This window comes from Triturus cristatus, chromosome 6 (assembly GCF_964204655.1).
Source record: "Triturus cristatus chromosome 6, aTriCri1.1, whole genome shotgun sequence".
Taxonomy (NCBI): domain Eukaryota; kingdom Metazoa; phylum Chordata; class Amphibia; order Caudata; family Salamandridae; genus Triturus; species Triturus cristatus.
Genome location: NC_140589.1, coordinates 1,088,700,535 through 1,088,724,180, shown reverse-complemented (window position 1 = coordinate 1,088,724,180; position 23,646 = coordinate 1,088,700,535). Strand labels below are relative to the sequence as shown.

General features: G+C 45.8%; 1 long non-coding RNA gene across 1 annotated transcript in view; it reads left to right on the top strand.

Annotated features, from left to right (window-relative positions):
* LOC146821037 (uncharacterized) overlaps positions 1 to 12,920 on the top strand; it is a 46,402-nt gene extending 33,482 nt beyond the window's left edge. Inside the window, exon 2 of the long non-coding RNA XR_014963083.1 lies at positions 8,919 to 12,920. This is a non-coding gene — a long non-coding RNA (uncharacterized LOC146821037). The remainder of the gene's footprint in view (positions 1 to 8,918) is intronic.
* Positions 12,921 to 23,646: the final 10,726 nt, after the last annotated feature.

The following is a 23,646-nucleotide window of genomic DNA, read 5'->3' as shown; positions in this document are numbered from 1 at the left end:
CTGTGCTGGTGGCATCCATTTTGTGATGCCAGGGCTCTTTCAGATTTCTACTGTGTTACTACAGTAGGTACATGTCGTCCTCTCTAGAAGGGTGGGGTCATACTCCCACACCAGTTACTGGTGTGGGGGTATGATTCCAAGTTGTTTGACACCAAACACGACATGTTTTGATGCATTAATTCCAAAGTTAGCATTAACCGGGAGTTTATAATGCACCTAAGAGTATATGGTTTAACCGCATCCACAAACAGCCACAAGGAATAGACCCTGTCAGCTGCAGAGGGGCCCTGCTCAGGCAGAGGCACCCCCTCACATTGTAAACCAAGCACCCTGCCCTCAGGATTGATAGGGCCTGCCATAGGGGTGGCTGATAGGTTTATATGTGTGTTTATGGTGAGATATAGGAACCTATACCTCAGTGAGGAGTGCTAACACAACCTCACCCAGGCTGCAGTAGCAGGCCTGTGGTGTCAAATTTAGTCTGCTTCCCAGGGGTGGCATAATACATGTTTCAGCCCCTGGTAGGCCTGTGAAGTACCTATGCCCTTGGTACCTAGGGTACCATATACTAGGGGCTCATAAGGCACCACAGTATCCAATCACTAGTGCATCTAGTATGCACTCAAAGTTGTTTAGAGAGTACAGTGAGACTAGGGCCCTGATTGGCAGGGACCCAGCCAGGCTATAGCCAGAAACCAGTGTATACATCAGAAAAAAAGTGGGGGCCCAAAGCACTGTTCCCAATGTGTGCGCCTAGGCGCGCGCGCACCTCCGTTACAAGAAGCTCGCAGTGCTGTATGTGGAGCACGCACACACACAGCACATCAACAAAGAACATTCGCGCCGCTGCTTTTTAAAAAGCGAGCGGTGCGAAAACCGGGTGTTTCTTCCATGTGGCTGCAGTGCATACTGTGTGCTATTGTTTAAGTATTTGTTAATTGCAGCTCCGTCACGAGCTGCAATTAACATGAATACTTTAACAAAAGCACACAATCTGCCCATCACCCTGCAGCTGCGCTCTATTATGAAAAGAAATTCAGCAAGTCTACAAACACAGTGTGAAAAGCACACGTCGTGTTTGTAGACTTGCTGAATTTCTCTTCTTAACCAGAGTTGGGCTGCGGGGTGATTGTGTGACTTTGTTAAAATTTTCAGGTTAATTGCAGCTCCAGACGGGCGCTGTGATTAACCTGAAATCTTTAACAAAGGCCCACAATCACCCCGCAGCCCAGCTGCGCTCTATTACGAAAAGAAATGCAGCAACTCTACAAACACGGCGTGAAAAGCACACGTCTTGTTGGTAGACTTGCTGAATTTCTCTTAATAGAGCGCAGCTGTGGGGTGATTTACACTTACTTTTCTGTGTTTGGCATAGTGTGCCACCCTACTTGTATTTTCCTGTTTCTGTCATTGCATCCAGCTATATGATACAACAAGCAGTGGTCGAAGTGGGCGGGGAAGGCAGGGCACAGCGTGCCCTTACTTCTACAATTTCATGAAGTCTGTACCCCTACTTTCTTATTTCAAATATGCATCCCGGACGGCAGAAATCGCTACGGCCGATTGTTAAGGCTCGGCTTTTGGGGACGGGCAGAACGGGCAGAGAAGGAAAAGGACTGTCTTTTCCTTTGTGCCCAGAGAAGACAAGGACCATGTTCAGTTCTCCTGCCGCTGGCAGTGGCAGCTGCCCCCCTCCCCCCCTTTGTTCCCCCTCTTCCCTCTTTCTGTCTCGCTCCTCCTCATTTAGTGAAAACCGAGACTTCAAGAAACAGGTATTACCTTCTCTTTCCTCCTTTCGTTTATTTGCTCCCCTGTGAAATGGATCCAAAAAAGAAACACTTTTGCTGGAAACTCTTCTGCCATTTTTCAATTTCTAAGTGCAGTGTCGGGGTGGAGAGAAATAAAACATTAAAAATAGGAAAAATAAGTAACTAAAGCAAAACAGAGGGCCAGATGGATTTCTTCACACCTAAACACATTAGCGCCACTTTACAGTGTTTGCCAGTGAAGCGCTACTTTTGTTTTCTCGTCGCTCTTTGAACAACATTGTTTTCCCTGGGTGGGAAAGTGCACTATTCCTGGAGATACTGGAATACCTGCTTGATGGGTGAATTGGAAAACAAAATGTGTACAGCTGCTCTGTATTCACAAACAGTGGTCTTTTTAAACCATACTGCTTATGTTTTGTAAGGTTATAAGCAATAGGCATTGAAACGGGTCCCTTCTGGGCCTTGTAGTCTGGCCTTAACTTTTCAGGCAAACGCACTCACTAATTTCTGAATAATGAGTGTAAAAAGAAAAAGGTAACCATGTTGTTCCTGCTTACATTTCACATGCTTTAATTAATCTTGCATTCCTTATGCGTGTTTGCTTTTTTTAGGATGTTAATTGTTTTTTAGGCAGCATATTGCTCTTGTCTAGTGCGTAATTTGAATTGAGTCACAACCAGGTGTTTATAGCTGGTCATTGCAGTGCAAGTTTCTCTCAGTGGAGCAGTATGGTGTTTAGTGGGGGAGAGGATGTGGCACTATGGTTCGAGCTGCTGAATTTGAAACTGGGGAACCAGGTTCAGCCTTCCTGACTAGTGCACCAGATCACTCCCCCTGAGGGAGCACATTCCTATGCTAGACCTTAGAAGGCCCCGCAAGATCTTAAAATCCCTGGTGTCATAGCACCAGCAGGTGGACCCTAGCAGTGGCAAGTGTGGGTTAACCTTGAAGGTCTGTCCGCCACAATTTATTCTGAAGTTCACCTCCAGTCTTGCAGGCAGGCCTATGAAGCAGCACACCATAGAGTGACTGTGACTCTGTCACTGAGGTCACAGGACCCTTGAGCAGGTTGGCTCTAGGGCAGTGCGACCACACCAGGCGCTCACCAGCCGAGGTCTGTGCAGGTAAAAGCGGTGGGGCAGAGGGGCCAGGTAAAGGGGGATTGCGAGGGACGATGCAGAGTTGAAAATTAAATAAATAATTCATTTTCCCTTGGCATCGTCCCTTGAAATCCTCTTACCTGGCCCCACCGCTGTTACCTGCACAGACAGCGGCTGGTGCTGACTTCAGGTGGGGGCGTCCTGTTTGCAAGTATAATATGGTTTTAAAAGCACTTGCGGTCTCCTTCTTGGCCTCCAACAATTTTCGGCAACAATACAAATGTAATGATAACTCAGCCGTCGCCTTCTCTTCTTTTTCTTCTTCCTCATATCAGTCCCGTTCCACGTTTACCCACTTTCCCCTTCTCCCCATCCCATTCTTGTCTCCTTTTCCCTCTCACTGCCTCTTCTTTGCTTTCTCTCTTACCGGTTTTCCATTCTCCTTTCTCCCTCCCAGTTCTCCAAAGCCTCTGGGTGCCTTTCTCTTTCTGTCCCTCTCTTACCAATTTCTCCATTACCACTTCCCTATTTCTCGCCTTTGCGCCCTGACTTTTTTTCTACTTTGTTCCTCTCTCCCCCTTTCTCTGCCACTAAATCCTATTTCTCACTATTCTCCTCTCCTTCTCCTTCAGGCTATGTTCCAATTTTGAAAACACATACCACTATCCCTGAATATTACATCGAAGCACATTTAGAATTTGGACCAGTGTGCCTCTGCAGTGTGGGTGACCTGGCCAAAAAGGACATGAAAAAGCTGAAATTGAATCATAAATCCAAAGCTGTTCTAATCAGGGGCCCCGGAAATAAGTTTGGCCCTGGCACTCAAAATCCTTAAGATGTCCCTGTGCATTTGGTAAAGTTTTCATGTTAATCGCAGCACCCATCATGAGCTGCAATTAACACGAAAACCTTAAGAAATTCACACAATCCCCCCCCGCAGCCCAACCGTATTAAGAAAAGAAATGCAGCAACATAGCTGCCAAGGTTTTAAATTGCAATGTGGGATGTTTTCATAATTTCACTGTCATTATTAGTGCCATTTGAACAGGGCTGGCTTTAGTGCTGGTGGCGCCTGGTGTGACAATGTTTGGTGGCGCCCCAATGACCACCTCCGCCACGGATACTCTCATTACCAACCTTTAACAGTGACCCTGAGGTCTCCATAACCCCTCTCTCTTTCATATTTATTTTGTTTAATAGTGCCACTCATACCAGTGTAAGGTGTTAAGTACTTTACATCGAATACACATTACACAGAGACACTGAATCATAGTGTGTAAATCAATGTATAGGAAATGTTACATCAGACAGAGGAATAAAATGTCTCTTAACAGAGCTGGGCTGCTAGGGTTTTAAGCAAACGTTTGTAGTGATATTCGGCTCTGCACACACGCGCGGTGTGGTTCGTGGCACACATAGCCATGACTGCAGCGCACACAGACACTACACTGCCGCACACAGAGGAAAATAATTAGAGGGAACATTGGCCCAAAGGTATAATGTGGATTTGTCCAAGACCAAAATGTTACAGGGAGGTTATATTTAGGCCCGGGCAGTAAATTCAGTTCCGCTCGCGGAATTTGGGTAATTTCACGTTCCGCGGAGACCCCGCAATTGCCCAAAATTCTGCGTTCCGTTGCTTCGCGGAATTTTTTGCTTGTTCGCGTTCTCAAAATGCTTGTTCGCGAGATATTTTCCTCCGAGCATGCAAACAGCATTCGCGAACAGGTAAAAAGCATCATGAATAAGCCATTCCGCGTGTTCGCGGAATTTCTGCATGCTCGGGGAGATTTTTTACCGTTTCGCTGAGCTTTGCGTAGTGAGACTACGCAAATTCCGCCCACCCCTAGTTATATTACAATGATCAAGAATTGGAAGAGAAAAGAATTATAGGTTTCAAAATCGATATTCGAGACCAGATTGTAGGGATATGTACATGGAGCATGCTTGACAAGTGCGAGGAAAAGTGGTCCAAGAAGAAGCCTTTAAGCAGTACAATGGGCTGGACACATTAGATTCAAAGGACATGGGACAGTTTGTTTCCAAATTTGTTTTAGGATTGAGACCAGAAATTAATTTTATGATCCAGCAGCATCTGATCTGTTGGCAAAATAAATCGGTAGACGAGATTCTACAGTATGCCAGATTATATTGTAGTGATGAAGACTCAAAGCATAGGAAATTGAAGGACAAGCTAATGCTAGTCCAGATGAGGAATGCAGATAGGGTAGACCAAGTGCAGTCGAGTGGGGGAACTTTGGAACGGAAGCAGGGAAACAATCATGGAGGGACCCAGAATGTGTCAGTTCATGCAGGTCAGGGAAGAGGGAAGCCCATAGATCCCAAGACGGGGATAGACATTGGTACCTTGAAGAGAACCACTGCATGTCATTTTTGTCGCAAAATTGGGCATTGGAAGCGCGAGTGTCGATTAAACCCAGCAAATCAGATCCAGGATGAGGAGATAGTGCAGGTACCTGATGTCGTAAATACTGTGACGAGACCTAGGTCAGTGCGAGGAGGGGGTTTGATTTAACAAGTGCAAGTTCCCCAGCCTCTGAGAATCCCACAAGAGAATTGAGTGTACCAGCAGATGCCCTTTATCGAAAATCTAGATGAGTTCGATCTAGATCTCTTGCAATGACCGTGCCTGAGGGGGGGAGGAAGACTGTACCCTTGGAGCAGTCTTAGAGGTAGACCAAAGAGGACTGTATGTGGAGGCAGATGTAGATGGTCATCCCATCATGTTCTTGATTGATACTGGTACTACCCGATCTTCTGTGAGGTCCGCAGTAGCCCCAAACCTACCCCTTTAGGGACAATCGATCCAAGTTGTAGGAGTTGCTAACAAGAGAATGACCAATCCATTGACAGATGAAGTATCTGTGAGAATAGGAACCTTTCAGGATCATCACCAGTTTGTGGTGTGCGATTCTAGCCCAGTCTGTTTGTTGGGTCGTGACCTTTTGTGTAAATTGAACTGTATCATCTATTGCACACTTAAGGGAGTGAAATTGCAGACTAATGATGTTGACATTTTATTCAAATTGGCAAATCAGAATCTCTGCATAGAGATGTTTCCTGTGTTGACAACCAAAGGTCTGCCATACGACTTGAGGGACTCAGTCTCTCCTTTATTATGGGACTTCACTGGAGAAGAGATAGGTCTTATACGAGGGATTGAGATACAGATCAAGCCAAATGCTGAATTCCTAAGATCACCCCAGTATAACCTGACGCCAGAAGCAATGGCAGGAATCAAGCCTGTGATTGAGTGCATGATCGAACAGGGCATTTTGAAAGAAATCATGGGGAGCTCATGCAATTCCTCTCGGTGATCTTGTTTCAAATCTCCTGTGAAGCTGAATGGTTTACTGGAATGAATCATTGTTGGGCTTTTTTTTCAATACCCTTACACGAGGAAAGCCAATTTTTATTTGCTTTCTGTCTGGATAATTGTGTGTTTACGCGGTGTTATATCCCACAAGGGTATACTGAGAGTCCATCGATTTTTAATCCGATTTTGAAAAAGAGTTTTGAGAGTCTGGTACTGCCGCAGAGTTCATTTCTCGTGCAGTACATTAACGGCCTCCTGATTGCATCAGAAACAGAGGACGCTTGTAGGATTGATATTATTGCACTGTTGAATCACATGACAGAGAATGGACACAAGGTGTCCCCAAGCAAACTTCAGTACTATTTGCCTAAAGTCTAGTATTTGGGTAATCATATTGAGAAAGGCAAGAAGAAGGTGTCAATAGACGACATTGAGGCAATCATGAAAATGAATGTGCCCACCACGCAAAAGGAAGTCAGGGTGTTTCTGGGATTGGGTGGGAGTTTGCTGTCAGTGGATTTCCAACTTCTCGTTGAAAGCGAAACCTCTGCAGAGGTTGGCACACAAGGATATGAGTGAACCGGTACCATGGGATAACGACTGTTTGGTAGCCTTTCTGGAATTGAGAGAAAGCCTGTGTCGCGCTCCGGCTCTAGGAATGCCTGATTACAACAAATCATTCTCATTATTTTGTTGCGAGAGAGATGGTTGTGCACTGTCAGTACTCACTCAGACTCATGGAGGTGCCCGTAGACCAGTTGCCTACTTTTCAGCTACCTTTGATCCGGTAGCTTGAGCGTTGCCTGGATGTCTCAAATCCGTTGCTGCAACAGGTGGCAGCATTGAAAGGTGTGAGAGTATTGTGATGGGTCATCCTCTTACTGTTTATGTTCCACACTCACTTGCGCTTCTGATGACTCGAACCAAGACACAATATTTAACTAATGACAGACTCACACGCTATGAGCAAGTCATTCTTGCCTCAGAGAATGTGACTCTGAAAAGATGCTCTGTACTAAATCCTGCTACTTTGATGCCTATTCCAAACACTGAAGATGAGGATTGTGAAGGGCATGACTTTCTTGATGTGACTGAACTTTGCAGCTAACCGAAACCAGACATTGTTGATGAATCTTTGCCTGAATCGGATGAAATCCTTCTTGTGAAAGGTTCATGCCTGAGAGCAGTGTTTGCTGTTTGTACTATTTCTGGAGCTGTGGAAGCTGCTTGCTTACAGGGAGTACACTCCGCACAGGTAGCTGGAATCATTGCCTTGACACATGCATGCCTAGTCCCTGATCAGATCAGAGTCACCATCTACACCGATAGCCAATATGGGTTTGGTGTGGTGCATGACTTTGGGCAGCTATGGTCACAGAGGGGGTCTTAACGTCATTAGGATCCCCTGTCAGAAATGGGGATTAAGTGAGACAATTGTGAGAAGCTTTGCAACGTCCAAAACAAATAGCTGTGGTGAAGTGCATGGCTCATAGGAAGGGGGATGTCTTTGTGACCCTCTGCAATAGGTATGCCGATGAAGTCGAGCATTTCTGTGCTGAACAAGGGTGCATTTTCAATGGGGAATATACTGGAGAGAGCACAGAGAGAACCGAGCTTGCACGATGCTAGCCATGAGATGAGGTCAAGCGTCTGCAGAGCGAAGTGTCAGAACAGGTGGAAGCTGGATGGATTAAAGCAGGTTGTGAGAAGCGAGATGAGGGCATTTGGGTTTTGACTGATGGTCGAGCAGTGTTACCAGAAGATTTACTGAGCCCTATGGTGAGGCAGGTTCATGAAGCAGTTCACATTGTGAGAGATGCCATGGTGCAAGTGTTCAGACAGATGTGGTTCAATCCACGGTTTCGGGCATTTGCTGAAGTTGTGTGTCTCAGATGTTACTTGTCAACAAATGAATGCTGGAAAAAAGACTGTGGTTGCACTGAGTCACATTGGGAGATCTGGGGGTCCCTTCAATAGAATCCAGCTTGATTTTATAGAAATGCCTAGGTGCAATGGACTGAGGTACATTCTAGTGGTGGTGTGTGTTTTATCACTGTGGGTGGAAGCATACCCAGCGAGGAGGTTTGATGATCTCACAGTGGAGAAGCTGCTGCTTAGAGAGCGGATTCCAGTTTTCTGATTTCCAACCTCATTCTAGTCGGATAGAGGAACTCACTTTCATGGTGAGATTATGAAGATGCTTTGTACCTGAGGCATCAGGCCTTGTGGAGCAGATCAATAGAGCTCTCAAGATGCAAATGGCAAAGGTTTGTTTGTCCATGTCCCTGAAATGGCCTGATGCATTGCCCCTAGTGCTGATGAATGTGTGTAGCATTCTTGATAGGACAGAACTGTCACCACACGAGATCCTGATGGGGAGTGCGATGCGGTTGCCAGCAGTGCCGTCTACAGCATTGATAAACATCACCGATGATTTGATACTTGAATATTGCAAAGGACTGGCTGACGTCCGTTCTGTGTCTCTGGTGGGAACCCAATGATGAAGCATGTCACCAACTAGGTTGGCGAGTGAGGGTTCTTTTAACAAGAGTGATTCTTTTTTGCAGTTTTCCTTGTTTTTTTCCTTTTTTCCTTTTGTGTTGGCTGCACTCTTCTGTTGTTTAATTAAGATTATTAATAGGGGGTCTAAGAGTGACTCGGTATCCCTCTCTCTCTTGTTGATTGTATATATTCCGTTCTGTGTCTCACCAGGTTGAAGCTGTGACTGCCCGACCTCGAAAGACCTCTGCCACAACCTGTGTCTGGATATTGGTTGGAAAGCACGTGAGGAAGAACTGTCCTGGTGTTCGCTGGTAAGGTTCTGTACCAAGTGATTCTGGGGACGAATACAGCTGTGAAGTGTGGAGGCTTGCCAAACTGAATCCATGCCTCACACACCCGCAGAGTTTCAGGACCCCTGGAAGAAACGGCTCCTCTCCCAGAAGGAAATCCAGACGTGGTTGTGAAGCCACTGAAGAGGACAAACCAAGCTGTAGGGGTTACTGATGAGGCTGGTCAAACCCCAGAGCGAGCTGAGGGGGTGGGGGGGTCACGCTACACAAGGCCCAGGTATTGACTCTGAGGGAGACGGTAACGTTGCGAGTGGGACAAAGTCGGACTCGGCTGGAAGAGCTGGTGTGGAAGTTGATCAGGTGCAGAGGATAGCGGAGTTCGCAAGATAATCTTGGCCTGTGAGACAAATAAGGCAAATCTTGAGGCTGGCATCTGAAAGAGACCTTGCCCCTGTGTCTGAAACGTCTGACTCAGAGCTAAGCGACACAGAACAAGCACAAGAGGCTTGAGGAGACTGAGAAGAGCAACAGTACCCGTCAGAGGTACGCTGCCCCAGTGTGGACTTATCTGATTACAGATGCCGGGAGAAGTGGGGATGGGGAGACTGAGGTCTACACGAGTGGTCAGCAGAGTTCCAGAACTCATCATTGAAATGTAACTGTTAGTTCTTGGACTAGAAGCCAATGGAGTGTTGACAGTGCATTCCAAGGCCTCTGATATTGAGTGGTGTGAGGGCTTTGGTTTTGCGAGATTTGTCATTTCCCACTTTTAGATATCAGCCACCAGCTCAAGAAGTTGCAGCAGTTCGTCTTGAAATTCTACAGTGTGTCATTGCTGAAATTGGTTCTGAGCTAGTGAGACTGTTAATTGAACTGTGAACTGTAAATACATTTTGCTGAAGAAGATAACCTAGGCCCGAGTTGAGGGAGAACACAATTAGGGACCTTTCTGTAGAAGAAGAAAGTGGGCTAAGGAAGTCTTTTGAACTGTGTAAAAAAGGGTGAAACAAACTGTGAATTGATTTCCAGGACTCCAAGGAGCTGTGCGTGAATCTTGTTGAACAGCAACCAGAGGCAGAGAAAAAGACTTTGCATTGAATCCTCTTGCTGTGCTGATCCGACCTCAGAGAAAATGGAGTCTGTAAATGTGAATCGTAAAGCAAAGTACGTAATAGGCACACTCATAGTACGAGTGATAGTAATAATAACAGTAGTTATTATAGTTTCTGTAAATATATCACATGATGCGGAAGTTGAGGGGATAGGAATACAAGGAACATCCACACTTACTTGTAGCACAAAAGAAAGTACATTAGGAGCAGATAAAGCTATGCTAGATCAAACTAGTTGATTGTTACACATAGATTTGTCTAAGGGTGATTATACGTTGAATGCCTATGCAAAACTGTTGTATGAGTACATGAATACAATAGATGTGAGTGATTGTTGTGTGTATGCAGTTGCCTGTGTCTGTGGAGGAGGGGTTTAGTTATCACCATCTACTCCTGACGTATGGTATTACGTGTAGTCTATTGCTTAGTATGTTTTATGGTAAGGGTCACTATGAATATTATTTCTCGAATTACGATGCAGTGCTTTCTGAGGTTCAGCTTACAAGCACCTAAATAAGTATGATTATTACAAGCAGGAAGCGAGAATAGTGAAATATCTCATACCTACCGTTACTTTAGATACAGCTTATGCTCATCGTCATAATTTGACGTACTTACTAACGGATATAGAAAAGAAGTTTATAGATCAAGTAGAAGATGGACATAGACAATTAGCTGTAACACTTAATAGTAGGGAAAATAAATTCGAGTGGACCAAAGAGGAGTTAGCGCATAAGGCGAAAGGAAGCTATGGGCCAATAGCTTTAGATTTTGAATAGTGAGGAAAGCTTTGCATTGGACAGGTACAAACTTATTATGATAAAATCTTCGTTGGACAAAGTGTGTGTGATCACATTTTCAGAATTGAAGTTCCTGCAGGAAGCAAAGCGGTGCATGTGGTACCGAATGTGTGTTTTGTGTGTGGGAAATATACTTATGTGCAGTTGCCATAGAATTGGTATGGCACATGTTATGTGGCTGTTGTGTTTCCTAAGATCTACCACTTTGAGAATTTGGGACCATTGGAAGGAGGACTACACCATAGAGAAAAGCTAGGTACGAGTGCAGGAGAGATTGTTGGAGATGTCTTTGGAGCAATGATACAAAGTTTAGGAGTGGTTCTGAACGATATAAAAATTAGAAGGTTGTCAACTATTGTGGATAAGTTGTCAGTGAATACAGCTCAGTCTTTATTGCTTGTGGATGGAGAGATGGTGTCGATAAGAGCCATGGTGATGCAGAACCGCCTTTCTCTAGACGTCTTATAAGCCAAAGAGGGGGAAGTCTGCAAAATGCTGACGGTCCAACAGTGTTGTACTTATATCCCAGACCATAGCAAGGATCTGAGGAAGTATATAAGTAACATAACTGAGATTCACCAAGAGGTACATGATTTGGCAATGGAAGGAGTTTGGGATATGTTTGGGAAGGGACTTGGGAAAGTTGGAAGTTGGTTTTCCAACCTTGGTAAGGGAATTCTTGGTTACATTCTGAAGCCCATAATTCTAGTGGTGGTTTGTGTGATTCTCCTGATTGGACTAGTAGAATCTCAAAAGTCTAGAAAACTTCAGACAGGAAAAGCTGGCCACGACTTCTATTTAGGTTGATTCTCTCTACAGGGAGTTATAGATGGTTGTGATGACACTTGTCATCAGAGGGGGGGAATGATAGATCGCGATTGTGCGCTTTCATTTGAAGTGGTGCATCATATTTATGAGTAGTCCGCACCTACATTTATCCTTTTGTCAAATCAACATGGAATGTGTGCTATAATAATATGAAATCTGATGGGTTAGGTATATTTTTCATATAAACGTGAAGAAATTAAAGTTGCAATACATGCATGTTTAGAGAAAATATTAACATGCACAATTTTTGAAGGTTGCTCACAATTATACGTGTTTTTGATGTGCTCATGTAAGGCGGGACATAGCTCAGTTGAAGAGTTCATTTATATGTAGTTTCGTAAGGCCTATGTGCTATTTCCTTATGTTGGCCAATTTCTGTAGGCCTCAAATGTATTCTCCCTGAAGGCTCTCGTATTAGAAGTTTAATAGTTGAATTTCATGTGCATGTTGGATTTGTTCTTTTCTCACTTTTCTGTTGCAGGTGGAGAATCTCATCTTTGTTAGTTAGAATAATGCTTTTGTTTTAGGAGTTAGGCTCAGGGAAGAGAAGATAAATGCGTACAAGCAGTGCGGATAATGTGAGACAGCATTCTTTCTCACTGGAGAAGGCTTGGGAACCAAGGTCATCGAGCCAGGAGCTGGGAGTATCGAAACTGAGTGGAAATTACTTATGAGGAGGTGCCCAGCAGGATGAGATGATTGGACGATGTATAATGGGCGTGTCTTATGATTTTGGTGTTGGAATTAGGGACCGTGCCCGGGGGTGGAGTGAGGAGAAGAGAGGAGATCGATGGTGAGAAAAGTAGCATCTTAGAACAAGCTCTGTAGCCTTTGGCTACTTGACTCATACAACATGTGTGTACTTCTTAGGAAGTGTTCATGCGGACACACTTTTTCCTGACTTGCCTGGGGAATGCTAGGAAGAGATGTCACGTTAGTGGTAGAGTAGGGACGGACTAATGCTTTGTACGTACAAACCTTCAATGAAGTCTGATATTGATGTAGCGACACTTATTGCCTGCGTCCTGGTTTTGGATTTTGTCATTCTTTTCATGATCCAGAGACTAAACATAGCGTGCAGATTTGGCTTTGTATTAGTTCCAATGTATTTTTACAACTTCATCTTGAGGTGCTTGTATGGCCAGTTATTTTTGGCTTTGTAATAAACCCCTAAACTTAGAACCTGTAGTCTGTGATTCTTCGGAGTCATAAATCATTGTGTTTCTGAACCTGATGTGAAAAGTTATTTCTCCCCTCTACACTTCTAAGCAGGCACCAATGGCCCATTGTCCGAGGGTTCTGGAGTATTTTGAAATCAGGGACCCCGGCCCCATCAATCTTGCTCAGTGCCTCTTTGCTCTGTTTCAGCCTTTGTTCTGTGCTGCTTGCTCTGCTTGGACCTTCATGTTTTGCCTGTTTTGCTCCGTTTTAACCCTTCTCCTTTTGCCTCATTACCCTATTTTGACCTATTTTTTGTGCCTCTTGGCACTGTTTAAAGCTCTTTTCTGCCTTTTTCTCTGTCCCTGTTCTGACCCTTGTTTTTTTCAATTTTTGACCCCGTTGTTTTGTGCCTCTTGTTCTGTTTTGAGCCTCTTTTCTGCTTTTTTCTCATTTCCATTGCCCTTTGCATGCTCCTTTTGTTTGTGCTATTTTCTCTGTGGCACTGCCTTCCTTTTCCCACTCTTTCCTCTCTCCTGGTAGTCTTTACCTTTTCCCACTCTCACGCTCCACATCTCACTCCCCTCAGAGCCTTGCCCACCACCCCCCTGCACTCCTCATAGAACCTACTGTATGAGAGCCGCAATTTATTATTTATTCATTTATTTATAAGTTTTATATAGCGCTAGCTTGACCCGTGGGTATCAAAGCGCTTTACATACACACAGTAAAGACAGAAGAAAATTGCATTACATAGTAGGAAGGCAGTAAAGAAGCAAAACAGAGATAAAAATACAACATGAAATATAGGTAAACAGTGCTGGGGAGGGAGAGAAAACAAACGAAGGTGGCTAACACAGTCCGGTCACCAACTATCCTTGAATGTCAAGAGAGAGGAGTAAACTCGGATATTGAAGTCTTGGTTCGTTGACGTTGGACGGGAAAGTATTTGTTGAGGAGATGGAGTTTCAGGTCCCTTTTGAAACAGGAGAAGGAGGGGTTGCATCGGAGGACTCTAGGGAGAGCGTTCCACATCCAGTTTCAGTTTCGGAGGGTTAAGAAGGAGTGAGTTGGAGCTTCTCAGAGTTCTGGATTTTCCTGCTTTTACCAGTTTGTTGTTTAGGTAGTTGGGGGACGGAGAGTGAAGGGTTTTGTGTGTGATGCAGACCAGTTTGTAAATACACCTCCCTTCCATGGGAAACCAGTTGAGGGAGTTGAGAGCTGGTGTGATGTGTTCAAATCTTTTTACCCCATTATATGAGTCGAGCGGCTATGTTCAGCACTGCCCTTAGCGGGGCTAGGTGAGCTTTTGGAGTCCCTGTTAGGATGGCGTTCCCGTAGTCGATTTTAGAGAGAACTAGGGATTGAACTATTGTCTTGAGGTCATCATGGGGAAGAAAAGGTTTCAATTTCTTGAGGTGTTTTAGTGAGAAAAGCGCACCTTTTGCAGAGTTTTTGATGTGGGCCTCCATTGATAAGTTCTTGTCAAGGGTAATGCCTAGAGACTTAACTGAGTCGGATAGGATGAGGGGGCAGTCTAGGGCATCCAGATTCTTGAGCCACTCTTGGATTGGACGGTGGTTACTTTTTGGAGAGAATAGAATTAATTTCGTTTTATCTGGGTTGAGCTTTAAGTGGTTAGCGGTGAACCAAGTTTGGATCTCGGTTCGAGTGGCATTGAGGTGTCGGATGTCGCTGGGTGATTTGATTTTGTAATAGATTTGGGTGTCATCTGTGTAAAGGTACAAATTCACTCCTTTTTTCAAGATGATTGTGTGGGGCTCCTGAAGAGGGAAGGGGAGAGGATAGAGCCTTGCCGGACCCCCAAGTGTGACTTTTGTTGGCTTCGAGAGACAGGAATTGATTTTAATTTGTTGCGAGCAGTGCTGAAGGAAGGAAGTGAACTATTTTAGTACTGTGCCATTAATGCCAGAGTGCCTCCTCAAGGCCTCCAGAAGAACTGGATGATTTACTGTGTCAAATGCCGCAGATAGATCAATAAGGATGAGTAGACAGGCTTCACCTTCATCTAAAGCCCTGTGAATATCGTCAGAGATGTTGAGCATAGCTGCTTCAGTGCTACAGCCTTTCCAGAATCCTGATTGAAAGGTGATGAGGAGGTTGAACTCATCAATGTGTTTGTTGAGTTGGTGGAGAACGCATTTCTCCAATGCTTTTGCAAGGAACGGGAGGTTGGAGATAGGTCTGAGGTTGTTGAGATCGTTAGGGTCGGCCCCTGGTTTCTTGAGTATGGGTGTGATTTGTCCTAGTTGAAGGGAGTCTGGGACACAGCCTGAAATGAGAGCGGAGTTGATGAGTTTTGTCCAGAAAAGGGTAATGGTGTGGTTGAGTTCTTTTATAATTGTGAATGGGAGGGGGCCATAGTGTGGGAAGAAGGTTTTAGGCTTGCAATTATACTGAAGACCTCATTTTACGACATTAGCTCTAAGTCGGACCAATGCGCATTGTTTTTTAGCTGGAGGCAGACCTGATTGTCCTTGTTAAGAACTCTTTCTGATTGGTCAACGGTGATTAAAGGGGGGCAGGTTAAGAGGGAAGGAGGATTTGAGGTTTGTGTGAGAAGTTGTCCTGGCATATACTGGTCACTAGTTATAGTGGCCACCTTGCACCAGTCCAATTCGACTCTTAAGGTGATAGGCTTAAAAGACAACCTTTAAAGAAAAAAATCCTTGTGGTAGCTGTGGAGAGCAGCCTTCAGGCTAAGTCTTGAAGGAGTGTTAAGTTTATTGTTTTACCATAGATAACCTCTTGAATGACCAAATGAAAGAGTAGCCCACACAAGTATATATATAAAATATATGTATTTATTCTAAACAGAATCCCACAAGTCTCTTTATGAGGCTAGAGGTAAAGTTACAATTCAAACAAGCATTTATAGATACAATAAATAGCACTGGAATCACAGGGCCCCAGGGGGGGACCAAACCATATATTAAAACAGTGGTATAAGAACCACGACAATTCTACAGACAATGCCCAGGGCATTTAGGATCGCTGGCCCCTTGAGAATCCACCCCAGGTTATGAGGAAGGGGACCCACGGGAGGCGCGTGCAGTGGAAATAGCTGCTATCGGGATCTCTATTAAAGCCTATGGAGAATGTTGCGGTTTGATTTACACAGATTAAAGACACTTCTAGCAGGAGTTCAAAGTTAAAAACTTAGAGTTAAGCTTTTGAGGAGCCCACTACCACGGGAGTACCGAGGTACCACTGTTACCTGCCCCAGGGAAGCCGGGTGCATAGGTCGTTTTCAATGTCTGGTTGCGGGCTGATTTTCAATGGGAAAATGTACAAAACTGCTGCTAGCCAAAAGCGTCGATGATGCCGTGAAGAATGAAGTTGTAGATCTTGTAGAGAAGAACCTGAAAGCAGAGGGGACAGAGTCTGGGTCACGGCACAGTGACCAGGGAGCTCAAGGAAAAGAGCCCTTCAATGTCGGGTGCTTCAAGTGGAAAAGGCGTAGCTTGGATCTGCAGCCACGGGCTCCGGGAGGCTTCAAGGAAGGCCAGCTTCTGAAGGGTGACTGTCCCACGAAGGATGAGGGTCGCTGCGGTGTTAGTGTCCGGATTGGATCCACTAAGCCTTGGCCACCGCAACCCACGCAAGATGAACAAATCAGCTACTGGTGCAGACCCACGAGGTCTGTGAGAGGTCTCCTTCAAGGAGATTGTAGAGCAGGCCTGGAGCAACCAGGGGAACTCTTAAAAGTAAGGATTGTCCTCCGCCAGGGCCCACAAGTCGAGAGACAATGGACCGCGGAAGGCAGCAATTTGGAGTGCGTAAAAGGGTGCCCACGGGCCACTGGAGTGAGCTAGGGCGCTGATCTTTGGCACAGTTGCTGCTGAGAGGTTGGCTCGATATTGGGCCAAAGCACAACTTCCCCACTGGTCAGGGTCGTGTGCTACGCAAGAGGTGGCTGGTGTCCTGGGGTACCGGGGATCTCGGCACCCACGCGGTCCACGGTGCTCAGACTTGCTGGGCACGCTCACTGGCCTCTGGGATGCTAGGAAACCCACCTCAAGGTTTAGAGGAGTCGTCGATGTCCGAAGGAGCAGCGAAGTTCCAACCGGGTCACTTGCAGTGTTTCAGGTGCCTGCCAAGCAGGGGGGGGTAACTCCTTTACCCCAAGGGAGATTTCTTCAGACACCTGGGCAGCAGCTCATCGAAGGTCAAGTCTGTGAAGTCCAAGATTAATCTGATTCTCCGGGGACACGTTATTCACCTTTATCCACAAGATTAGGGGAGTGTCCAGATCAGTGTCCAACAATGGGAGTTGAGGCTGGAAAGGGTGGCTACACCCTCTCCCCTTTGTGTGTTTCCCGCCTGGGCGAGGGGCAGGATGCCCCTGGACCGGTTCCAGGCGGTGTATGCAGAATGTAGGCGCTGTAGCAGCCTACGTGCAACTCTGAAAGGCATCCTATGGTGCACCCACCCAGTTCCAATCCACATAGCCTGTCTGGGAAGGTGCTGGCACCTCCCTGCAACAGGATCCCTATTGTCCAGCTGCCGAGGCTGGGGTTTTGCCCAGCAACCGGCAGCCAGAGTCGTGTGGGTGGCGAGTAGCATCCATTTTGTGATACGTGTGCACTTTTAAATTGGTGTCTAAATTCTGCCGCTTTTCCCATATCGCCCCTCTAGCAGGGGGGAATCATGCCCTCATGCCCATGACTGGACTGGGGGTATGATTCCTACATGTTTGACACCAAACACAATATGATTCTGTGTAGCCATTCTTAAGTTAGTATGCTATGGCGATATACTTATAATGCGGTTAAGAGTATATGGTATGGCTACACTACAAACAACCCAGCAATGATTTTTACGAGGGTTGCAGAGGGGCCCTACTCAGGTAGGGGTCCCCCCTCACACATATCCCAGCACCCTGCCTTGTAGGATTAGCAAGGCCTGCTTGAGGGGTGACCAATGAGAATACATGTGTTGTACATAGGTGGGATACAGGGTACCTGTATCCCTGTAAGGGGGTGCTAGCACCACCTTACCTAGACTACAGTAGTGGTCTGGGGGTGTCATTTGGTATGGCTGTCCCAGGGTGGCACAATAAGTGCTGCCGCCCTGGTAGGCCTCTGAGGGACCCATGCCCTGGGTACCTAGGGTACCATCTACAAGGGCTGACAGGGTATCCTCAGTATCCAATTGGTTTGTACCTAGGGTACTCGCATCAGTTTTAGGGAGGAAGCAGATAGGCTGGGGTCCTGGATAGCAGGATCCCAGCCAGACTAGTCAAAAACCATCCAAATACCAGGCAAAAAGTTGGGGGCAGTCATATAGTCAGATTCCACCTTCCTACAGTTTGGATGAAGGATTGATCAATTTTTGAGACTTTATTAGAGAAGAAGGTGGCAATTTCTTAACATCGCTCTTTGGTGGCTTTGATTTCGCGAGAGAGAGTGCAGTTAGTTTGGCTTTTGACAATGTTGAAGAGTTCTCTCTGTCTGTTTGTCACCAGATCTAGTTGGCTGCGGAAGAAAGACGCCGTTTCTCTAAAAATGTGTTTTTTGTATGCCAGCCGAGCAGATCTAAGTTGCGCTAGGTGCAAAATCGAAGGGTTTAGTCCCCAAGACCTTTCCGTTTGTCTGAGTTGACGCCATTCGTTATTAAGATCCACGTTGAACCAGGGTTTAGATTTGATTTGCCTCATTTGTTTGAGTTTGAGTGGAGCTACTTGGTCTAAAACCTCTTTCATTGTTGAATTAAAGTGTGTAGTGAGGGCATCAGCCGTCCAGGTGGAGGGTTGGAGTTGTAGATGGGCATGAATCCTGGATTCAAGTTCGGTTATAGGGACTTCTTTGATGTTTCTGGTCTAGTGCTTAGGCTTGTCATCACGAATAGGTTGGTGGCTGACAAGTGCGTCAAACTTGAACAGAATGAGGTGGTGGTCGGACCAGTCAATGGGAAAAATCGCTCTCAGAGAGATCAGTTTATTTTTGGTAATGATCGCATCCAGCGTTGCACCTTTGATGTGAGTTGGTTCATTGCAGAGTTGTTTGAGGTTGTATATTTCAAGTAGGTTGGATAGGTTCTGGACAGTGGAGTTTTCTGGGTCATTCCAGTGGATATTGAGGTCACCCAGGAACACGTCTTTTGTGTCTGTCGGGGAGAAACGTGTTATTAGGTCTGTTGGTTCTTCGGTGAAGAGGGCACACTCTCCAGGAGGATGGTAGATGGTGTGAAATTTGATGGGTGGTTTGATTGGCAGTGAGTTCGACACCCAGGTATTCAAACGATAGGTATTCTGCAGGTTTGAGTTTGGTAATCCATATTCCAGTTTTGTGAATGATGGCTAGTCCCCCACCAGTTTTGATAGGCCTGTCTTGTCTGATGATGTTGTACCCGGGAGGGGTGAGAATGGCAAGAATGGGGGTGGAGTGGACATTGAGCCAGGATTCTGTGAGGAAAGCGATGTCTATTTCTTCAGCAAGTAGAGCTTTAGCAATGTCTGTGGCGTGTTGTACTGCTGATCTGCAGTTGAGGAGCCTCAATGATGGGGGGAGCTGAGTGGATAGAGGTGTATTGAGCAGGAGGTCTAGGCGAGTGGACAGTTTTAGGGACTCCGTTAGTGCCAATAATAATAGGGATGGTGAAAGGGGCAGTATTCTGGCTCAAAGCTAGGTAAGAGTCGTTGATCTCATCAGGTTTCGGTACCGAAAAGGGGTGGCGATCCTGGTTGGGTCGAAGTGCCTGACTCGCTGATGGAATGGAGGGCCGAAGAATGCTCTGTGGGGCCATGGGAGAGGTATTGAGGGGGGTAGGAGCAAATCTACTCAGGGAGTGGGAGCACGGTGGCTTGATCCTGTTGAGAAGGTCTTGTTGTAAGTATAGGAAATTGGCCACAAGGGATTTAATTTTCCGCTCCATTCTGTTGAGTTGCTGTGTTATTGAGCTGAAAAAGCGTAATGTTTTTGGCAGGGGCCGAGAATGACTTGGGTCTGTGGCGGGAGAGAGAACAGGGGTCAGGGATTGGACGGAATCAGTAGGATAAGGAGAGGGGAGAGGTAGGACGCGGGAGCCGGGTTAGTAATGCTACCATTCAAGGTGTTCGGAGGAGGAGTAGTGGGTCTAATGTCCAAGGGAGGAGGGAGAGAAATTTTAGGTAGGAAGTTAGAGTTCTGGGGAATGTCAGAGAGATTAGCAGTGGAGACAGATTGTGTATGTGGATGTGGGACGGCGGAAGGGGAGTGGGCAGTGATAATAGGGAGGAAAGTGTCCGCTGGATTGGTGATGACGTTTGACATTGGGGTAGTAAGGGCCGGGGGAAAAGGGTCTGTGTTGGAGGAAGGGGTAGTTCATGAGGGAGGGTTCAGATTATCGGGGGTCGAGATGGGAGTGCCTGTGGTGATTTCAGTTGCGGGAGGGCTGTGGTTAGTGTCCGAGCTGTCTAGATTGAGATCCACCTTGTGGTGTTTGTTAATTGTTAGTTTGCTGTACCTGGTGTGATCAGTTGATGTAATAATGGTGGGTGTTTGGCGACAGAGAGTAATGATAGGGGTAGTGTGATTGTAGTGAGTGATGGTGGATGTTCATGAGTTGAAGAGTGGGTCTTCAGGGCAGGGAGATTGAATCGGTCCAATGGGGACCAGTCGTTAAGTAGATACTTCTCCTAGCCTCCTAGGACTTACCTGTGCCGGGACCACTGTTCAGGCAATACCATTCTGGACCCGGCTCAACAGTGTCGAGGCTCCCGCCTCGCTACTCTCCTAGTCGCTCTCTTTCTCTATCTTACTCAGGTTGTTTCAGCTTTAGCATTCTTGCCATCTGTATTATCTTTCTTCACTCCATTCTTTGTCTCCTGTTTGCTTTGATCTTTCTCTGTGCCCCTTTGTTCCAGCCTTAATTTTGTGCACACTTGTTCTGTTTTGATTTTTTTTTTTTTTACTTCTTGTGGTCTTTGCTCTGTTTTAACCCTTGTCTTTATGCCACATTGCCTTTTTTTGACCCTTGATTTTTGTCAGATTGAATTACAGCATCAAAGGAGCAAGAATTGCAGGAAATCGGGAGCTTTATTTGGTAACACCCCAGCCACTTCTCACTCACACGGCTTCTGTCCAGCAAATGCTGTTTCTCCCCCTAGCTCCCTAAATTTCTAGCATTCTATTCACAGGATTATTTCAAGCGTGGTGAAATGGAGGTTAGAGGAAAATAGCACACATCTTCCCTTTTTACTAAAAAAAATAGTAAATTACATATAAGAACATGAGATGAAATATAACAAATGGAAATACCACCACACATGCGTGAAATATTATGTTTTCTTGGACAAAATCGTAAATGAAGCATGTCAAAACAATCATTAGTTGTGAACTATATGGTTATGCAGTCTTTGGAAAATCTTGGGGGTCAACATGGGCGTATAAGAACATAAGAAGAAATAGTACCAACTGGAAATACTTTCAAACAAATCATAAAATACCATTTTATCTTGGATAAGATTGAGAATACAAACATAACAGACACTGTCATTAGTTGTGAATTATTTGACAATGCAGTTTTTTTTAGAAATCTCGAGGTAGAGTAGGGTGAGTACTCACTCTGCACCTAACATTTCCAGAGCGCCCTTTATCTACACTCTTTTGTCTCACCAGTGTCATCTTTATTGTTTTGATTACTACCCTCAAACTTGTATTCTTTTGATGTCTTGACAAGCTCGGCATTGACACATGGTTTTCAATACCTAACCACCATACATAGATTCCACATTTTTCCATCGTGGCTTTTTACAGAATTATGGAATAATGTGAGTATTTTCATGGGTTTAGTGAATTTTGACCTCATATCACTTATTGCGGATGCTTTGAATTTTAATCAATTTCCTATTCTTAATTCAATCTGTATTGGGTGGACAATCATATCCTCATATGTTTTTTTTCGTTCTTCTTGCAGTCTCAACTCTCTCTGTCTCCAGGACAGCTTTGTGTTCACATTTACCCAGCCCTTCTGCTGTCTCTTCCAACCTGGCACTAACTTTGAATTAGGTTTCCTTCCTCTCGAAGCAAACTACTCCACTCTGCTCTCACGCGTCCGGAAAGATCTCACCCGATGACGGTGCCTGCCCCTGTCCTGGCTCAGTAGATTGACCGCAATAAAAATGAATGTCTTACCCCGGGCCGTGTATTTTTTCCAGACTTTTCCTCTATCACCCCCGCCGACTGCGCTCCCACAGATCCAAAGGGAGATTGAACATTTCATATGGGGCACGATCTCGCCCAGGCTGCAGAAAACTTTGTTACAGCGCCCTAAAAAAGAAGGTGGTTTGGCCTTGCCTAATTTCACTCGTTATTACCAGGCCTCGCTGCTGCATTATCTCGTGGAATGGAATCGTTCCATAAGGGAAAAGCACTGGGTATTTATGGATCAGACAGTGGCTGGTGTGTACATCTGGAGGGAGGTCTGGCTACCTAGGTCAGCGCGCCCATGGGGGCTCTATTCTTCTCCAGTCAACCGCCCCACCATGCTGGCTTTGGACAAGGTGGCTAAACGTGCAAATCTTACCACTTTTCCCTCTCCCATGTCTCCAATTTTTCCGAACGCAGATTTTCCTCCCGGAATGGACCGCTTGGGGCTGCTGTTCGACCTGAGGGGTCATGTTCCCTTTACAGTATCTCAGAGAGGATTATGCCTTGGCAGGTTCAGACCTCTTTCTTCACATGCAACTGCCGCATTAGACATCCAGCTCCCTTCTGCGCTCCCTGGTCAGCAGACCGATGCTACCATTCGAGAAGTGGCTTCTTCTGAAGAAAGATGACCACAAGCTAATCTCCGAGTTATATGCCTTCCTCACACTGGGAGTGAGAGGGTCTCGTTCTGCGGGACAGAAGCGTTGGGATGCAGAAATAGGCCGCACCCTGTCAGACAAAGTGGGAGGATATCTTTTACAGATCACATCATTTTGCATACTCTATGGGGCACACAGAGACCGCATTTAAAATTGTATCCCACTGATACTATACCGCTGCCCGATTAACTAAGTGGAGCTCTCAGAACAACAGACTTTGCTGGCGTGGCTGTGGGAGCCCGCAAACTCCTCTTCATTTGTTATGGAATTGCCCAAAACTTACAAGATACTGGGACAAAATTCTTGACGAGATTGACAGGGCCTTTGTTACCACTATACAGAGATTCCCCACCTACACTATCTTAGGACTCCGCAACGCTTTGACCTTCCCTTTGCGCTCAATCAAAGGCAAGCAGATTGCCTTGACTTTGAATGCTGCCCATCGGGTTCTATTAGCGGGCTGGAAGACCGATAGGATACCTGACCAATCTCAATTGCTGCTCCAACTGTGGCCTGTCCTGGACATGGAGCGATTGTCCATGGCTACACTGGGGGACAGATCTGAATACCTAAGGTCTGGGATCCCTTCATCACAATCTTATCCTCGGAATTCCGGGAACTAACTTGCCCTGCCTATTTACAGCTCCTGAAGCTGATCCCTGAGAGCCGGATAGGAGACTAGGGCGTACGCCCCTCATGTAGCTGCTTTTTACCCCCGGGTACTGGCACCCATTCATGCAGGTCCACATGCCTGGGCCTAGGTCTGCGTATGACTCATCGAGAGGGAGGAGGGGAGGGGGTGGGGGAGGGCCTGAGTTTTATATGTTTAGAAATCTGGTTCTTTCCCTTTTTCCTTATTTTGATTCATTAAACGCAGACGTACTCACTTCAAACGAACTATGGTGTGCCCTTATAGCACCGTCATACGACCACGGGTGG